The following is a 7,878-nucleotide window of genomic DNA, read 5'->3' as shown; positions in this document are numbered from 1 at the left end:
TGAGCTGTTCAGGATTCAGAAATTTGCCCAAGCTCATGCGACTGAGGTAGAATTTGAATCCTTCTCATTCCGATTCCAGAGTTCTTTGTATTGCTTTTTTTTTTTTGAGATGGAGCTGGAGTGCATTGGTGTGATCTCGGTTCACAGCAGCCTCCCCAGGTTCAAGTGATTCTCCTGCCTCAGCCTCCCCATGTTGCCAAGGGTGGTCTTGAACTCCTTTGCCATGTTACCGAGGGTGGTCTTGAACTCCTGGGCTCAAGCGATCTGCCCGCCTCAGCCTCCCAAAGTGCTGGGATTACAGGTATGAGCCACCATGCCCAACCCTGTATTGCATTATTTTTGTCTCCAAAGTGCCTAAATCCTCAATATGCATTTAAAAAAAATAATAATGGCTGGGCACGGTGGCTTACGCCTGTAATCCCAGCACTTTGGGAGGCCGAGGCGGGTGGATCACGAGGTCAGGAGATCCAGACCATCCTGGCTAACACGGTGAAACCCCAACTGTACTGAAAATACAAAAAAAAAAAAAAAAAAATTAGCCGGGCGTGGTGGTGGCGGGCACCTGTAGTCCCAGCTACCCAGTATTATTTAATCCTCACAACCCTCCTGTAACCTTAGGTATTAATTCCATCCCACAGATAAGGAAATTGAGGAGGGAGTATTGAAGCAACTTGCTCATGATCAGACTGACATTAAATGTCAAAGCTGGAATTTGAATTTGGGTCTGTCTGTTAAATTGGTGTTCCCCAGATTCTCATTTGAGGTTCCATTTCCACATCTATAGAATGGGAACAGACCCTTTCCTCACACGGTTGTTGTGAAGATTGGGAGATTAAATTTGAAAACATTTGGCAACAGTCACACTCAATGCATGCCACGTAGGCTGGACTACAGTCCCAGCCTGTAGGCAGGAGAATGGCGTGAACCCAGGAGGCGGAGCTTGCAGTGAGCCAAGATTGCGCCACTGCACTCCAGCCTGGGCGACAAAGGGAGACTCCTCTCAAAAAAAAGAAAAAAAAATCATGTTTATTAGGCTGGGCCTGATGGCTGACACCCATAATCCCAGCACTTTGGGAGGCCGAGGCAGGCGGATCATTTGAGGTCAGGAATTCAAAACCAGCCTGACCAACATGGTGAAACCCCGTCTCTACTCAAAATACAAAAATTAGCCAGGTGTCATGGTGGGTGCCCATAATCCCAGCTACTCGGGAGGCTGAGGCGGGAGAATTGCTTGAGCCCGGGAGGCAGAGGTTGTAGTGAGCAGAGATCGCGCCATTGCACTCCAGCCTGGGTGACAGAATGAAACTCTGTCTAATAAATAAATAAATATTTTTAAAATCATGTTAAATTTGCAAATGGAGTTGAAAACTCAGCTTCAGACTGGATCTAATGAATCTATTTTAGACTTCTGTAGCCTGCAACTCAAGACCTGTGCACATCTACCCAGGTTGGAATTTGCAGAAGGTTGTCGGTAGCTCAATTCTTTTTCTTTTTTTTTTGTTTGCTTGTTTGTTTTTGTTTTTGTTTTGAGACAGAGTCACACTCTGTCGTGCAGGCTGGAGTGCAATGGTGCGATCTTGGCTCACTGCAACCTCCGCCTCCCAGGTTCAAGTGATTCTCCTGCCTTACCTCCTGAGTAGCTGGGATTACAGGCGCCCAACACTGCGCCCAGCTAATTCTTTTGTCTTTTGGAACCATGCTTGATTTGAGAACTGGTGAGAGTGAGTAGAAAAAGGAGCCGGGGCTGGGCATGGTGGCTCACGCCTGTAATCCCAACACTTTGGGAAGCCAAGGCAGGCGGATCACCTGAGGTCAGGAATTTGAGACCAGCCTGACCAACATGGTGAAACCCTGTCTCTACCAAAAATTCAAAAATTAGCCAGATGTGGTGGCGCATGCCTGTAATCCCAGCTACTCAGGAGGCTGAAAGAGGAGAATCGCTTGAACCTGCGAGGCAGAGGTTGCAGTGAGCCAGGATCGCGCCATTGCACTCCAGCCTGGGTAACAAGAGTGAAACTCCTTCTCTCCCCGACCAAAAAAAAAAAAAAAAGCCAAGTGAGTCTCCTCCAGCAGGTTGCAAACATTCACCAGAGCCCTAGAGCAGGTGGATTAGAGAAGTAGTTCACACTGTTCTGTGCCTTAGAATCTCCTTAGAGAACCAGTGGTTGGAGGCAGAGCTCAGCAATCTGCATCTTTAATAGCTTCCTTGGTATGAGTTCTTTGAACAGATGTTATGGTTCTAATGTGTCACATGTCCTGGAGACTTAGCAGTGAAGGAGATAGACATGGTTCCTGCTTTCTTGGGATTTACTGTCAAGTGGAAGAGACAGACCTAAGACCGTTACACAACTAATTATTTTTTATTTTATCTTTTTAATTTTTTTGAGATGGAGTCTCACTCTGTCACCCAGGCTGGAGTGCAGTGGTGTGATCTTGGCTCACTGCAGCCTCCGTCTCTCGGGTTCAAGAGATTCTCCTGCTTCAGCCTCCTGAGTAGCTGGGATTACAGACATGCGCTACCATGCCTGGCTAATTTTTGTATTTTTAGTAGAGACGGGGTTTTACTATGTTGGCCAGGCTGGTCTCGAACTCCCGACCTCAGGTATCCACCTGCTTCAGCCTCCCAAAGTGCTGGGATTACAGGCGTGAACCAGCATGCCTGGACAAATTATTTAAATTACAATTTTGATTGGCACCTCAAAGGGAAAATATGAGGTGCTGTGAGGGCATTCACCACCTAGCAGGAGAGCCTTTTCTTCCAAGGAAATATGTTGGACTTTTGCAGAAGCTCCAACACACCCAAGAACAGCAATTTCCCATGCACTGAAGCACCTTCTTGAAATCTCAGGGCTCCATGGAACAGAGTTCAAAAACTGCTCATTCATATTCCTCTGTAGTGGATGCTGTCATGTGCTACCCAGACTATGGCACTCATTTTCCCACATCTCCCACTCCATCAAGTTGCTGAAGAATTTCAGCTGAGTCTCTCTCTGGGCACTATCCTGAGTTGAAGGGAGCCACTTAGCTCATGGTTACGCCTCCTTCCAGCAGTCTGCCTCCAATGACTGGTTGATGGGAGAGAACAGTACAGAGGCCCGGACCCTCAGCCTCCATTTGAAACAACTCTGAAGGATTATCCCAGCTTTATTGTACCCCTTAGGATCAGATGAGTCCTCCATTGCAGCAGCATTGCAGCCCAACTTCTGCCCAGTTATGCTTCTCACTGTCCTGTAATATGATTCCCCAGTAAACCCTCTGTAGGCAAATCTCCATCTCAGTCTCCTTAAAAGAGTACTTAAAACACTCTCTTATTACAGATGGTTAAAATAAGGACCAGAGTGGGGAAATGACCTACCTGAGGTCTCACAAGCCTGAACCTTCAGATCCTCTTCATAGTCTGTCACCACCCTGTGCCACAGTCCTACAACTTCCTGCTTTGACTTGCCCTGCCTGAGGCTAGAGGCAACAGCTGTAATGGCCAGAATAGGTTCTCCAATGGCTGGAGACCTTGGACAAGTCAATTCCCCTCTCTGGGGAGGTTAAGTATTGCCTGAGTTCAACGTCTTCTCTCAAGTCTACCTCTGTGCAATGCGCCTGGTCCTGAGAAAAACCATGTCTCAGCTGGTGATGGCAGCAGAAATTCCTTCCGCCCATGTTTGAATCACCTCTGACCTCACAGTTGGATTATATTTGGAGTGGTGGTGGGGAGCCTTGAGTTCTGTCCCATTTCTGAGTTTCCAAACTCACATTTCAAGAAGGAACCTCTTTTCTTTTTCTTTCTCTTTTTTTTTTTTTTCTTTTTTTTGAGACAGAGTCTTGCTCTGTCACCCAGACTGGAGTGCAGTGGCATGATCTCGGCTCACTGCAACCTCCGCCTCCCAGGTTCAAGCAATTCTCCTGCCTCAGCCTCCCGAGTAGCTAGGATTACAGGCGTGTGCCACCACGCCCGGCTAATTTTTGTATTTTTAGTAGAGACAGGGTTTCACCATGTTGGCCAGGCTGGTCTCGAATGCCTGACCTCATGGTCCACCCACCTCGGCCTCCCAAAGTGCTGGAATTACAGGCATGAGCCACTGCGCCCAGCAGGAAGCTCTTTTCTTTGTTCATGCCAACATTATCAAGTACTTTATTGTGTCCCAGCCCCTGCTCATGCTGGCAGTACAGCAGTGAATAAGACAGACAGCTGTGGTCCTCATGGGCCTATAAACCCCAGTGGGAAAAATGAACATCACACAAATTCTTTTTTTTCTTTTTTTGAGATGAAGTCTCACTCTGTCACCTAGGCTTGAGGGCAGTGGCACAATCTCTTCTCACTGCAACTTCTGCCTCCTAGGTTCAAGTGATCCTCCCACCTCAGCCTCCTGAATAGCTGGGATTACAGGCGTGTGCCACCACGCCCGGCTAGCTTTTTGTATTTTTAGTAGAGGCAGGGTTTCACCATATTGGCCAGGTTGATCGTGACCTCAAGTGATCTGCCTGCCTTGGCCTCCCAGAGTGCTGGGATTACAGGCGTGAGCCACCACGTCCAGCTCGTCACACAAATTCTTGTGATAAGCCCTGGGGAAAGAAAGAGCACAGGGAGCTATGAGAAAGTACAGCCTACTCTGGACTTGAAGGATAAGAAAGGATCGGCCAAGGATGGGAGGGGAGAAAAGAGCATGGAGCAAAGATAACTTCTGGCAGAGGAAACAGCACGGGGAAAGGATTTGAAGCAGGAAGGAGAAGGCAGCCTTGTAGGGACAGAAGGAGCTGGGAGAACATAAGAAAGGCTGAGGCTGAGAAGAAAGCCCCAGGGCAGATCTAGCAGGACCTCACAGGGTACATCAGGAATTTTGGACTTTACCCTATGGGCAATGGGTAGTCTTCAAAGGAAATTTTGCTGTTTATTACAAAATAGTTTGTATTTTTTAGAAGAGTGGAGAAAGTAGTAAGGCTTATTTAGGAACTTCTTTGTGCCAAGTATCCCATGAAGTACATCACAGGCATGTTTTTCGTTTTTGTTTTAGTTTTTTTTTGAGACAGGGTCTCTCTCAGTGGCACCATCACAGCTCACTGTAGCCTCGACCTCCTGGGCTCAAGCCATCCTCCTGCCTTAGCCTCCGAGTAGCTGGGATTACAGGTGCAAATCACCGTGCCTGGCTAACTTTTTATTTTATTTTTTGCAGAGACGTCGGTCTTGCTATGTTGCCCAGGCTGATCTTGAACTCCTGTGCTCAAGCAATCCTCCTGCTTTCTCCTCCCAAAGTGCTGGGATTACAGGCGTGAGGCACCACACCCAGCCCGGCAGGATCTTATTTAATTTTCACTGCCGCACTAGATAGTAGAGCCCACTATTAGCTCCTTTTTTTTTTTTTCCAGATGGAGTCTCGCTTTGCTGCCCAGGCTGGAGTGCAGTGGAGTGATCTCGGCAACCTCCACCTCCCAGGTTCAAGCAATTCTCCTGCCTCAGCTTCCCGAGTAACCAGGATTACAGATGCCCACCACCACGCCCAGCTATTTTTTGTATCTCAGTAGAGATGGGGTTTCGCCATGTTGGCCAGGCAGGTCTTGAAACTTCTGACCTCAGGTGATCTGCCCAACTCAGCCTCCCAAAGTGCTGGGATTACAGGCATGAGCCATCATGCCCAGCATTTTTTTTCTTTTTCTTTTTTTTTTTTTTTTTGAGACGGAGTTTCGCTCTTGTTGCCCACACTGGAGTGTAATGGCACAATCTCGGCTCACCGCCACCTCTGCCTCCTGGGTTCAAGCGATTCTTCTGCCTCAACCTCACAAGTAGCTGGGATTACAGGCATGTGCCACCACACCCAGCTAATTTTGTATTTTTAGTAGAGATGGGTTTCTCCATGTTGGTCAGGCTGGTCTCGAACTCCCGACCTAAGGTAATCCGCCTGCCTCAGCCTCCCAAATTGCTGGGATTACAGGCCTGGCCTTTTTTTTTTTCTTTTTAAGATGGAGTTTCGCTCGCTCTGTCGCCCAGGCTGGAGTGCAGTGGTGCGATCTCGGCTCACTGCAACCTCTGCCTCCCGCGTTCAAGTGATTCTCCTGTCTCAGCCTCTCGAGTAGCTAGGGCTACAGGCACCTGCCACCAGGCCCGGCTAATTTTTATATTTTTAGTAGAAATGGAATTTCACTATGTTGGCCAGGCTGGTCTTGAACTCCCAACCTTGTGAGATCCACCCACCCCGGCCTCCCAAAGTGCTGGGATTACAGGTATGAGCCATCGCACTTGGCCTTTTTTTTTTTTTTTTTTGAGATGGAGTCTTGCCCTTTCACCCAGGCTGGAGTGCAGTGGCGCAATCTTGGCTCACTGCAACCTCTGCCTTCCAGGCTCAAGCCATTCTCCTTCCTCAGCCTCCCGAGTAGCTGGGATTACAGGCACGCGCCACCACCCCCGGCTAATTTTTGTATTTTTAGTAGAGACCAGGTTTCACCATGTTGCCCAGGCTGGTCTCGAACTCCTGAGCTCAAGCGATCCACCCACCTCAGCCTCCCAAAGTGCTGGGATTACAGGTGTGAGCCACCGTGCTCAGCCTATTATTTCCATTTTAAAGTGGATCCCAAACACCACCCAGAGGATCCGTCTTCCTTCTTTAACCCTTACAAAGTGCTTCTGTTTTCTGAGGCATTTTTTTTCCTAAAATTATAATCATTTGTGTGGCTTTGTCATCTCCCCATTCAACTGGGGGTCCCAGGAAGGCAGGGATTTTTGTCTGGTATGTTCTCTACTGCATTTATCTCCAGAGCCTAGCACAGGGCCTGACATGTAGCAGGGGTTGAAGAAATAGGTGTGGAATACATGCTTGTATCCACCAGGATACCTGGGCTAGTTCTGGGCCCGGGTGGCAGTGCTTAAGAAACAATAGCCTCCTGACGCTGTGGACATGGCCTCTGCTCTGGCTGTCTCTCCCTGCCTGGTTGTCTGTTAAATGGCCAGCTCTCAGATACTCAGCACCAGTCTAGTGTCGGGGAAAGAGCTTGGACTTTGGAACCAGACAAATGAGGCTCCAATCTGAGTGCAAAGCCATCTGGAATGAGGCAGAATTTAAATAAACAAAATCAAGTACCCGTATGGCTCTTGGTAACTTCCTTTAATTTCTTCTTCTATAAAATGGGAACATTACCATCTACATAAAAAAAATTATTGCTGGGCGCGGTGGCTCATGCCTGTAATCCCAGCACTTTGGCAGGCTAAGGCAGGTGGATCACTTGAGGTCAGGAGTTTGAGACCAGCCTGGCCAACATGGTGAAACCCCCATCTCTATTAAAAATACAAAAATTAGCTGGACTTGGTGGCAGGCGCCTGTAGTCCCAGCTACTTGGGAGTCTGAGGTGGGAGAATAGCTTGAACTTGGGAGGTGGAGGTTGCAGTGAGCTGAGATGGCACCATTGCACTCCGCCCTGGGAGACAGAGTGAGACTCTGCCTTAAAAAAAAAAAATTGTCAGAATCAAATGAGAAAATGTTGGATTCCATAGGCCAGGCTTTAAAAAGAGAAAGAGAAAATGATTATAAAGTGCCTGTTTAGTTAAGTTCTTCTTTTCAGCAGAAGACAGAGTCAGTGCCATTTTCTTAGATTCAAAGCTACAGGTTCCTCATCTATGAAATGGGAGTTGTGTGATAAAAGATAGTATAGAATTCCCACAACCTGGAATGCTCTTCTCCAGACAAGCTCTTTCTAAACCTGCAGTTTTCACCTTTAGCATCGTCTCATCAGAGAGTTCGGACCTGACCCCTGTTTCTCAACCTCACCCTGCCCCTTCCCATTTCTTTTCTCTTCAACACGTTTCATAATCTTTATTGTTTCCTGCCTGTCTCCATGTTCACCGTTGTATCCCAATGTCTACCATATGCTAGCATAAGTGCTCAATAAATGTTTGTT

The sequence above is a fragment of the Pan troglodytes genome, chromosome 1 (assembly GCF_028858775.2).
Source record: "Pan troglodytes isolate AG18354 chromosome 1, NHGRI_mPanTro3-v2.0_pri, whole genome shotgun sequence".
NCBI classification, from domain to species: domain Eukaryota; kingdom Metazoa; phylum Chordata; class Mammalia; order Primates; family Hominidae; genus Pan; species Pan troglodytes.
The sequence above is the reverse complement of the archived record's forward strand: the minus strand, read 5'-3'. Positions refer to the sequence as shown.